Raw genomic sequence first — 11,030 nt, 5'->3', positions numbered from 1 at the left:
ATCTAGCTGTGCACCCTGTATCTTATTTGGCAACCCTACGCTTACAGTTTCTTGCTGAAGGAGGCATCTTAAGCTCTTCCTTAAGCATAGGTAGGTGGTTCTGTATTATAAGACACCATCCCCTCCCCACCCCACCCCCAAAGTCATAGCTGATTGGATCACAGGTGAACATGTGTCTTAAGAGCAGCTAGTCTATCTAGGCTGGCCCACGGCCTATAATGTAGCCTGACACAAAAGTTTTGCACGTGAGAATTAATAGTAGTTTAGTAAACCAATCAGATGTTCTCTCTCAGAGCTTTGAACTCACTCTGAAAGTGAGACAGTCAGTTGGGAGGAGGAACAGCCCCTCCCCTTCCCATCCCTTATCGCTTGCTGCCAGGGGAATCCCCAGATAATGAAGCTTGCTGCACCCAGCCTGGAACTTTGGACCCTGTATCTTGTGCCCCTGTCTGCCCCTCCAAAATCTTGGTTCTGGCATCATCCTGTCCTCATTGACCTAACGCCCAGCCCAGCACCTGGTACAAGCCTAGGGGTAAAGGGATGCACACCTGAATGTCCTCCATCTTTTGGGTTGAGGTGATCCTGCTATGAGGCTTTAGAAGCTTTGCCTGTGAGTTCTGGCTCCACATCCTCCTCCCTATAAAACCTTGGGCAAGTTACTTAAATCCTCCATTTTCTCCTCTTTGTAAAATGAGGGTGGTGTTATTTAACTTTTAGGCTGTTGTGAAGTTTAAAATAGCAGATGTGTGAAAGCCTGTACTTAATAAGCCCTCTAGAAACATTTAATCCATCTGAATATAAGGAAGTTGCATTTTATATGAGGGTTGTACTTTGTAAGACCTCATGTAAGTAAAAAAAGCAAACAAATCTCAAAACTCTCCCTGGCAAAGGATGGCAGCCAATTATGTTGGCCAGCTGGCAAGAGAATAAGCAGTGTTTCCAATTCCCTGGGCTCTCAGGTTAAAAAGTTTGCAGTTTTGAACACATTTTAAATTTTAGTGTATTTTCAAAATTTCAAAAAATGAGTCTTTATTATTACTCTCCTATCTCACACTTTTAAAGACACCTCAACCAAACTTGCTTAAAATGCACCAAACTCCATGATTTGAGAGAGAAGAAAATGAAAAATGCAAAATGAGTGATTCTTCATGGTCCCACACAGCTGTATGTTCCTGCATCTCAGTAACCTCTGGATCTGCTCAGGCTTCACTCTGGAATTTTTTAAATGTCATAACAGCATGCTTTCAAAATAATATGCTTGAGCACCCCCACCAACTTCCCCTAGTGTGTAATATTGTCAGGATATTTTATCTGGTGCCATATATCTTGCACATGACGTATCCATTTCCCCAAATAAACCATCACACATGTCAACTGTGTCTATAAATTTTGACTCTTGGCATCTACACTGTTACCTTCTGACATTTGGATTGGCCTCACTTGGGCATAATTTGAGGGCGATGTTTTTTAAGGAATGAAGAGGATGTCACTCTTTTCTTTCTGATGGACTCCCTCAGGAGAAAGTGATGTCAGGAACATGCAAGACTTAACCCTGCTGGAGAAAGCCCCAGATGCTCTCCCCAGGGTACCAGGAGATTAAGCAGGCCTGATCTGCAAGCATCCCTGCTCCAGGGGTGATAACAAGGTCATTCTGTACTTAGGTTTGGCTTTGTAATAATACATCTGGCATCGATAGAGTTTCCTTCTTTCCAAAGTGCTTTCCTATTTATGATCTCATTTTTGCCCTCACAGGAGGAGGAAAGGCAGCCAGTTGGGATTTGCATATCTGAGTTTCTCTTGCTCTGGGTTTGGGCAAGTCAACTTGCTTCACCTTTCTCAGATTCAGTTTCTCCAGCTGTAAAGTGGTATCAGAAGTGCTTTTGGGTGCTTAGGGTTGTATAAGTGCAAATGTGTCTGTGACTTGAAGCAGGGAGTGTTTTGGGAAATCCAAAAAGCTTCACCTCGTTTTATTGCGTTTCACTTTATCGTGCTTCTCAGATGCTGCATTTTTCACGAATTGAAAATCTGTAGCTATCCCGCATTGAATATAAGGAAGTTGGATTTTATGCAGATGATGCTTAGCATTTATTAGTAATGAAGTATTTATTAATTAAGGTACATGCATTGTTTTTTTTAGATATAATACTATTGCACACTTGATAGACTACAGTCGAGTGCAAACATAACTTTTATATGCACTAGATAACCCAAAAATTTGCAACTTGGTTTATTGCGATTTTAGCTTTATTGTGGTAGTGTGGAACTGAACCCAAAATATCTCTGAGGTCTGCTTACAGACGGAAATGTACTTTGATGGTGAGAGTCATTTACACACTCTTGAAAGAACTTAAGAAATAAAACAGTAAAGAGGTTTTCACCCTTTCTCTTCTGAAGACCCACTGATGAATGGTGGTCATGAACAGAACACATTTATTCCATAGACTCAGGTTTTTGTTCCATTGCTTCAAGCGACGCCTAAACTCTGGGTCAGATGCCTTTGCCTGTGTTGGCTCTTTCTCCACCTCATTCTCTCTCACTCCAGAAGGCATTTCAGAATGCAAGCAAGAGAGGTGTTTTTCTAAGGGTACCCTTGATTTCAGTTCATTTCTTTTCATTCAATTCTTTTTTCCAAAAATGCAAGCTCAGAATTCTCATAAGCTATGATACCCTGACCAAAACTGACTTAAGCAAAAGATAGAATGCACTGACTTGCATAATGTACAAATATGCAAGGGCAGGTGCTTTAGTCATGGCTGGATCCAGAGGCACACGTGGTTTCATCAGGAGTTAGACTATTTATCCATCTCTAGGTTCTGCTTTACTTTGCAGTGACATTTCCAGACAGAATCTCTTCATGAGTGATAAATGGCTGCTGGCAGCCTTAGGTTTGTCTTCTCAAAGCTTAGCACCCTCTGAAAAGAGAGCTTTATTTTCTCAATGCTGTAGTTCTAGCATAAATCCCAGGATTAAGACTCATTGGGTTGACTTGGAAGCACTGCCCTCTGTCCCTGAATCAGTCACTGGGTTCAGGTCAATGGGTTAGGCTGATTGGCTGGAAAGGTATTGCCCCTCCCTCTCTCTCCACTGCAGGGGGAATAGGGGATGGAGGTGGGATCCATCTCATCTGAACCACATAGACTAAGAGTGGGTGTAGGATATGCCCTAAAGGAAAATTGAGGAGCTGTTATCAGAAACTTGGAGAATAGGGTGGGGGAGGGTATAGCTCAAGTGGTAGAGCGCATGCTTAGCACGCACGAGGTCCTGGGTTCAATCCCCAGTACCTCCACTAAAAATAAGTAAATAAAATAAATTACCACCAACCCCCCCTCCCCAAAAAGAAAACTTGGAGAACGGAAGCTGAATGGGCAAAACCAACAGATGTTCACTACAATAAACACGATACTTAGACAATTATTAGCAAGAAATTACTTGCAACACACATTACAAATGGGTTGTGATTGACCATTGTGTTAGAGGAGTCTCATTGAAAACCTCTGATCTAGTTTGAACCTCTCATTTTCCAGTGGCTTGATGAGTTTGTTTTGGGCATAAAGAGTTGAAGTTTTATTTGTGATTTTGACATACCTTAAAGGTTTTCTCAACATAAGGAGCCAACCTAAAGGCTTATTTCACAAGTTTTCCCAGAAAGAAATTCCCCTTCCAAAGGTGAGGCGATTACTGAAGCCTGCTTTATGTAGTACTTCTTGCTGTGAGAAAAAAAAACTTACAAAATTTAATAACTCTGATTTCCCAACTGTTTCATATCCAGGAGCAGTAGAATGAAGTGCAAGTTTTATCACCTGGAGAAGATAACATGGGCTGGGTCGTAGGGTGAGGGTGGGCAGGGTCTTGCCTGATTGTAAATCCATATACTGTCAACAGGAGGAAGGGAGATACATGCAAAGAATGCATCTCACTAGGTTCTGGCTTTTTATTAATGAATAGAATGGTACTGAATATTTGTAAATACAACAAGTGGAGCAATTTTCAAGGAAAGAAGAGAAGAGAATTTTAATTTTGAACATGTGGAGTTTCAAGTGCCTATAGAATATTCGGGCAATACTGTTGAATTGAGAGTTAGGAATAAGGACTCAGTACTCAGAAAATTAGGTTTGGTCTGGAGATACAGATATGGTAGCTGAAGACATGACAGTGGAAGTAAGTTGGTTCAGGGCGAGCACCTTGGGGCAGTGCAAGGCCAGTGCCCGGGGGCAGTGCAGGGTGAGGGAGAAGGAGCCCTGACACCTATAGAGGTGGGAAAAGGAAAGGAGAGCCAGGGGTCTGGGGAAAGTAAGGAGAACACTGTATCAAGAAGATGTAGGGCGGGGGGAGGGTATAGCTCAGTGGGAGAGTATAGCTCAGTAGGAAAGTGCATGCTTAGCATGCATGAGGTCCTCGGTTCAATCCCCAGTACCTCCATTAAAAATAAATAAATACACAACATTGTAAGCTGACTATAATTCAATTAAAAAATGTAAAAAAAAAAAACTGATCCAATTTAAAATAAATAAATAAATAAGTAACCTAATCACCTCCCCTTAAAATAAATTAGTTGGGGAAAAAAAAAGGAGGCCCAGGGGAAGAGCAGTTCATGAAGGAGGGAGGGGTCATCTCAGAGGCCAAGTTAGATGAGGCCTCAGCAGTGTCTGTTCAGTTTGGCAGCTGGGAGATCTGCGGAGGGACGCAGTGGGTGAAAGAGAGTCAGTGAGGAGAGAGGGGAAGTGAGGGGGTGAAGGCAGTGACCGGGCACCTCACCTTGCACAGCCTGTCTCTGAAGGTCAAGGGGAGAGAAAGCAGAACTCAGAGAAGAGGGAGAAGGCTGTCTTCTTCCTGACAGGGCCTTAAACAGCTTAGTGCCTTTTGTAGCAGTCCTTTTCACCTTTTGATGCTCCTCTCTCTGGACAGGGAGGGCAGGTGGGACATGGTGGGGGTGCTGGAGTCTACTACAGATTGCAGACCACAGCACAGAGACCCCAGATACTTCCTTCTCCTGGACTAGGTGAGGCCTGATGGCCCCCCAGGGTGAGCATCTGTAAGGCACCCCAGAACCCAGGTGCTTTCCTGCTCTTCCCCTGTGCCTGGGAGCCAGCTCAAGGCATCTTTGAGCGGCAGCTTGGGCATCCTGGGTGGTGGCAAGTATCTCCACTTCCGTCCACCCCTCACCTCCCACTTCCCCCTAAAGGAAGTAGTGAGGCCTTTCAAACTCCACACAAGGACTTCCCAGTTCGCCCAGCATGTAGACTACAATGTCCAACCTTCCCAAATCCTCTCCCTTTCACTCCCATCTTCATCTTGCAGTTCAGCCTTCATCTGCTTCAAAATCCCTGTTTGACCCGTGGGGGTGCCTAGGCTTCAGGACACAGGATCTAGTGAACAGCCTCTCGTAGGCTTTGGTCTCTTTATGTCTTCCATCCTGCTGTCTCAGTGGACTTACCGGCCCTCTCCTTTCTGTCTGTTGCTGATCCCTTCCACACTGCCTGTCCCCAGGGAAAACACCTGCGGCTGCTGGGCCACGGGGACTGGGCCCAAGCTGCTCAGTCAGCACTTCAGTGAGAAAAGTCTCAGGGAGGGTGTTTCTGAGGCTTGGAGAAGGGAAGGAGGCGTTCCCAGGAATGTTTCAGAGGAATGCTATGGTAATGCCTCTAATTGGCACCCAAGGGCACTCCTGCACCCTCCGGCCAGCTGTCCTGCTGCATTGTAATCATCCCTGCACTCTGCCTCAGACCGAGCGGGAGCCACTTCTGAGGTACAAGACGACGATTCCAGAAAATGCAGGCGGCCTCAGAGGAGCAGACGAACTTGGCTGGGATGAAAGCTGCTTTTGTCTGGACACTAGGTGCTGCTTCTGTAACAGGGGGGCTGTTAGCTTCTTCCCTGGACTCGCACTGCACCCCGCACCTCCCCTCTGGAGTGGAGCATCTTGTGGTTCCGGGGGCACCGGGCCTTGCATTCTCCCTCTGCCTGTTCTGAGTGACAACCGATTTTAGCGGGTGACCAGTCTGCTCTGTGCTCAGCACTGTGTGCCAACAGGAGGGCCACAAAAGTAGATTTTTCCTACCTTTAACTCCCTCCTTGTGCTAATGGTCTAGTTCCAAAGGCAAGACTTATGCAAATAAAATATTTAGAGAAGTCAACTTTGTACTCAGTTCTTTGAAAAAGGAAATGAAGGCAGCACAGGGAGTCAGAGCTGTACTATCCAGTATGGTAGCCACTAGCCACGTGTGGTTGTTTAAATGTAAAATAAAATTAAATAAAAAACTCAGTTTCTCAGTCATACTGGCCATAGGAGGTGCTCTGGAGTCACATGTGGCTACTGGCCACCATACTGGACAGAGCAAAAAGAATATTTTCACTCTTCAGAAAGTTCTATTGAGCAGTGCTGGCCTTGAGTAATAGGGGCCAACTTCAGAGAATAGGTAGGGCTTGGGTTGGGCCTGGATCGAGGGCAGAATTAGATAAAAGAGGAGGGGAAGGGTCTTCTGATGGGAGAAGCTGTGAAACTGTGTTCAGAGGTTGGACTGAACCTGGCAGGTTGGGGCAGTACCTGGAGGGAGAGGACTAGCTGGAGCAGAGAATCCTTTTTGAGGAGCTGTGAGGGCCATCACCACTCTGATGATAACAGGTACAGGGAATGAAAGGGAGAAGGCCATCCTCCTCCTCTCAACTTGTAACCCCATATCCTGCCCTTCACATTTACTCTGCCCCCTCAGGAGGAGAGTGTTCTGAGCGGACCTCAGCTCCTGATCTCAGGGGAGTGGCATCTTGGCATCCTTACTCTGGTCATCTGCTCTTTTTGAAAACACTGCTGGGAATGGACTGGGATGGGAATCTGGACCTGTGACCTGTGACCTCCCTCTCCCTACAACGCGGATATCTGGCGAGCTGAACTCAACCTCCTTGGCTGAGCAGGGAATGGGAAGCCTGGAAGTCAGCTCCCTAGCCAAGTACCTGTAGGCAAGCAGTTTAACTCTAAGCCTCAGCTTACGCACTGGCAAAATAGGGATGATAATAATGCTGACCTCACAGGGTAGTTATGAAGGTTCAGTGGGCAGTATTTGCCAAGGTTGTGGCACAGTTCATGGCAAAATAGACGTTACGTATTCATGATGCTATTTCTTATACTGAAGCTGTTTGCAGGTTCGCTGCTGTTGTCTTTCTGCTTCTTCCTTAATTAAAAAAAATTAGGTAATTGATTAATCAATTATTTCTTAAGGATTTTTGATCTTTGTGTCTAATTTAAGAAAAATTTCCCTACCCCAAGATCTTAGAGATAGTCTCCTATATTTTATTCTAAAAGTGTCTTTAAGTCAATTTTAATCGAAGTATAACATGCTTATAGGAGAATGCGTGAGTTTTAACAGTGCAGCTCTGTGAATTTTCAGTCAACGCATCCATGAACCACAACCTAGATCAAGAAAGAACATCATCAGGTCCCTGGAAGCCCCATTTCACCTCCTTTAGTCGCTACTTTGCTGCTAAGGTAACCACTAACCTGACTTCTTATGTCACAAATAGGTTTTTCCTGTTTTGAACTTTATGAAGGTGGATTCATGTAGCGTCTGCTCTTAGGTGTCTGGGTCCCGTTTGTGAGATTCATTCACTGGCAGTAGTTTGTTCATTCTCATGGCTTTATACCATTCAGTTGTATGGACATACCACAGTTTATCCATTCTACTGTTTATAGACATTTGGGTAGTTTCCTATTGGGGCTACAATGAACAGTGCTGCAATTATATGTGCCTTTTGACGAACATATGTCTGTTTGTCTGCCAAGTGTGCAGAACTAGGAGAGGAGTATCTTGGCCTAGGAGAGGAATGTCACTTGATATTAGAGTCACCAAATGCTAGAGCAGGAACAGGGCTTGGATCACATCTGGTCTTCTATATTACAGACAAGGGGATTTTGGTCCAGTGGGGACAGTGACCTCTGAGGTCACACAGCTCAGCAATTGGCAGAACCAGGTCTCCTAAGGCCCTTTCTCCTTCCAGCTTGTGATCTCCGAGAGATCTGTTGGATCCCCTTTTCTTTAAACTCCATGCCAGTTTCCCCCTACCCACCTCCAACACACACACACCTGGGAACACACTCGCTGTTCCAGGGAACAGCAGCCCCTTAAGGCATTTACAGTATGCAAAGGTCCTGACGCACGAGGGAAGTTCCCTTTGAGGCACTGGAAGGTGAGGCTGGAGCCCAGAGGGAGGGGTATGGATGAGGTGGAGGGTTGGCCAGAGCAGCACAGCAGCTTAAGGTTTTTAGACTTTCACAGCCTGTTTGCAGTTGACAGGTGATCATGTCATACAACAAAATCTTCTTTAGAGCGTTTTAATCTATCACATTTATTTTCTATTACTTAACACCCACATGATTCCAATTCCACCTAACTTCAAAGAAACGAAGACCTGGTGGGTGGTGAGGTCATACAATAGAAATTTTTGTTTTACTCTCTCTCCTATTTAAGAGCAGTTCCTCCTTTGCTTTTTCTTCCTTAAGTCACTCCATGGCTTCTTTGTGCCGAAGAGCTGGGGGAAGCCATGGGGACGGGCTGTTTTTACAGCTGTGCTGTACTCTAACCAGAGAGCTGTCCATCCCACTCCTCACGTACTCAGGCCACTCCAGCGAAGAGGGAAAGGTTGTAAATCCTGCCCTCCCACATGTGTTCCGAGCTCATTTGTCTCTGAGCTTCACCCGGGGGCCTCTTAAGTTCTGACTATTAAGCAGTGAGCCAAAACTGTCAGAAAAGGTGACTCTCTAGCATAACAGTAAGGCCACCCCATGGGCAAGTCGACCCCAGGGTCTACAGGTGTGCCTTGCTTTACACAATAGGGGCATTGACAAAACCTGAGACTGATGGGACCACACACTGGTCAGGGCCATCCCCTCATTTTAGGGAGGAGGAAACTAATTTTCTCATAAGTTTGGTGAACTGGATGGTCTCCCAGGACCTAGTTTTGACAGTCAGGAGTTAACGGAGATGTATAGATATCAGGTTTTGTGACTGCACTGTGGGAGCTCACTAGCAGTAACAGAACTGATGTTTCTCGGGTTCCTTCTGAGCTCCAGACACAGTGCAGAGGGCTTTCCTAGCGTTCTTTTGTTTGGTCTTTGGAACCTCTGTAGGGTCTCAGGTATTCTTTTCCCTGGTCACCAATTTGCAGTTGATTAGAAGAGCTGATCTGCTGCACAGCAGAGCGTGGCACGTTCCAGAAACGAGCAAAGCCCAGCTCCTCCCACCCGGGGAGGTGAAGGGCTCCAGCTCACAAGGCGGCATGCTGTTCCCAGACTTTCTCCTGTGGGGACTTGTGCTCTAAGGCAACACACGTCTTGTTTCCTCTTTGAAATCCGCGGCAGCCTTGCAGCATCTGCTGCTTATTTTTTGAACCGAGGCCAAAAGGAGGCCCCACAGAGGCCCCACAGCGTCCCCTCCTCTACTTCTCCCAGCACTCCAGTCTTCCTGTTTTGATCATCTGCTCCCCTGATAAGCACCCCCGAGGCTGCAAAGATCTCAGTACCCCATTGGTATTTTTCTGTCTGGTGTCTGTCTTTCTTTCTTTAACCAGGGCCATGTAGAGTGGGAGTATTCCTACTACAGCAAAGGCACCAATGCCTCACGTATGTCTCAATTATCTAGACAAAGAGTCCTAAATTCAAATTCTTTCAGGAACTGGGCAGGTAGTGTGATGGAGAGGGCACTGGATGGTGTTGCTCAACTCCAGCCTGCTTGTTGCAAAATTTAAGTGGGAACCACTTAATGTTAGTAGATTTTTGGGGGGTGAAATCTCTTCATTTTTATGAGTTGGTAACAATCTTTTTAAAAATACTTAAAACACCACATAGCACAAGCTAACATATCTGTGGGCTAGGGTCAGCCCTCAGGTACCCAATTCACAACCTTTGATCTAGGCTTTTACTTGAGTGGGTTTTGTGGTGGGAATTATCCAGGGAATCACCTAATTCTTCATTTTTGCTTGGTGTGTATATGGATGCAGCCCTTACTCTTTAAATTACTGCTGCCCCAGTGTTTGCTGAGCTGGGTTTGCCCAGATGACTGAGTGACTGCGGGTTGAGCTGACAAGAGCAATAATAGAGAACCAGCAGAGCTGAGTTCCAGTCTTGTTCTGCAGTAAGCCAGCTGGGTGGCCTCGCTCACGTGAATCTCCTGGTTTGAGCATCCTCATTGAAAAAAATGAAAGCATTGGTGGAGAGATCCTTAGGGTTCCTTCCAGTTCCAAAATTCAATAAATCTATGGCTTTAAGTGATTGAATTTCTTTCTTTTGTTTGTATCTAAAATATCTCAACTAGGAGCTTAGAGACTCAAGCTTGTGGTGCACTGTGGAGACATCTGATTTACCAGAGCAACAGGGACATTTGAAGTATAATGCTTTTCAGTGGCTTCCCTGAAAAGAAAGGCTAAGTAAAGGTTTTCTCTATAAAGAAGTGCCATCTCACTTCCCCAGGGGCAAAAGTCTTTAGGAATTTCAGTGAAATCCTGAAAGAGTTGACAGAGGAAGAAGGACAAACATATCAATCAAGAATAGTAAGAACGGATAAGGATGTGAAGGTATTGCAACCTTGTTCATCACTGGTGGGCATACAAAATGGTGCAGCCACTTTAGGAAACAGCTTAGCAGTTCCTTAAAATGTTAAGCATACAATGACCAGCAATCCACTCCTAGACAAACATCCAAGAGAAAGGAAAACTTATACCCTTATACATGTACAAAAACTCATACAAGAATTTTCACACCAGCATCATTCATAATAGCCCTGCAGTGGAAACAACCCAAATATTAATTAAAAATTTAATTAATTGACTTATGTTTGACAAATAAAAACTATATATACTTAAGATATACTTAAGTGTGATGTTTTGATATATGTATACATTGTGAAATGATTACAAACAATCAAACCAACATATCTATCGCCTCCCAAAGTTATAGATACATATATATTTTTTGTGATGAGAACACATGAGATCTATATTCTCAGCAAGTTTCAACTACATAATACATTATTATTAGCTGTATT

The sequence above is a fragment of the Camelus dromedarius genome, chromosome 8, assembly GCF_036321535.1.
Source record: "Camelus dromedarius isolate mCamDro1 chromosome 8, mCamDro1.pat, whole genome shotgun sequence".
Lineage (NCBI taxonomy): Eukaryota > Metazoa > Chordata > Mammalia > Artiodactyla > Camelidae > Camelus > Camelus dromedarius.
Note: the sequence above shows the minus strand (reverse complement) of the source record.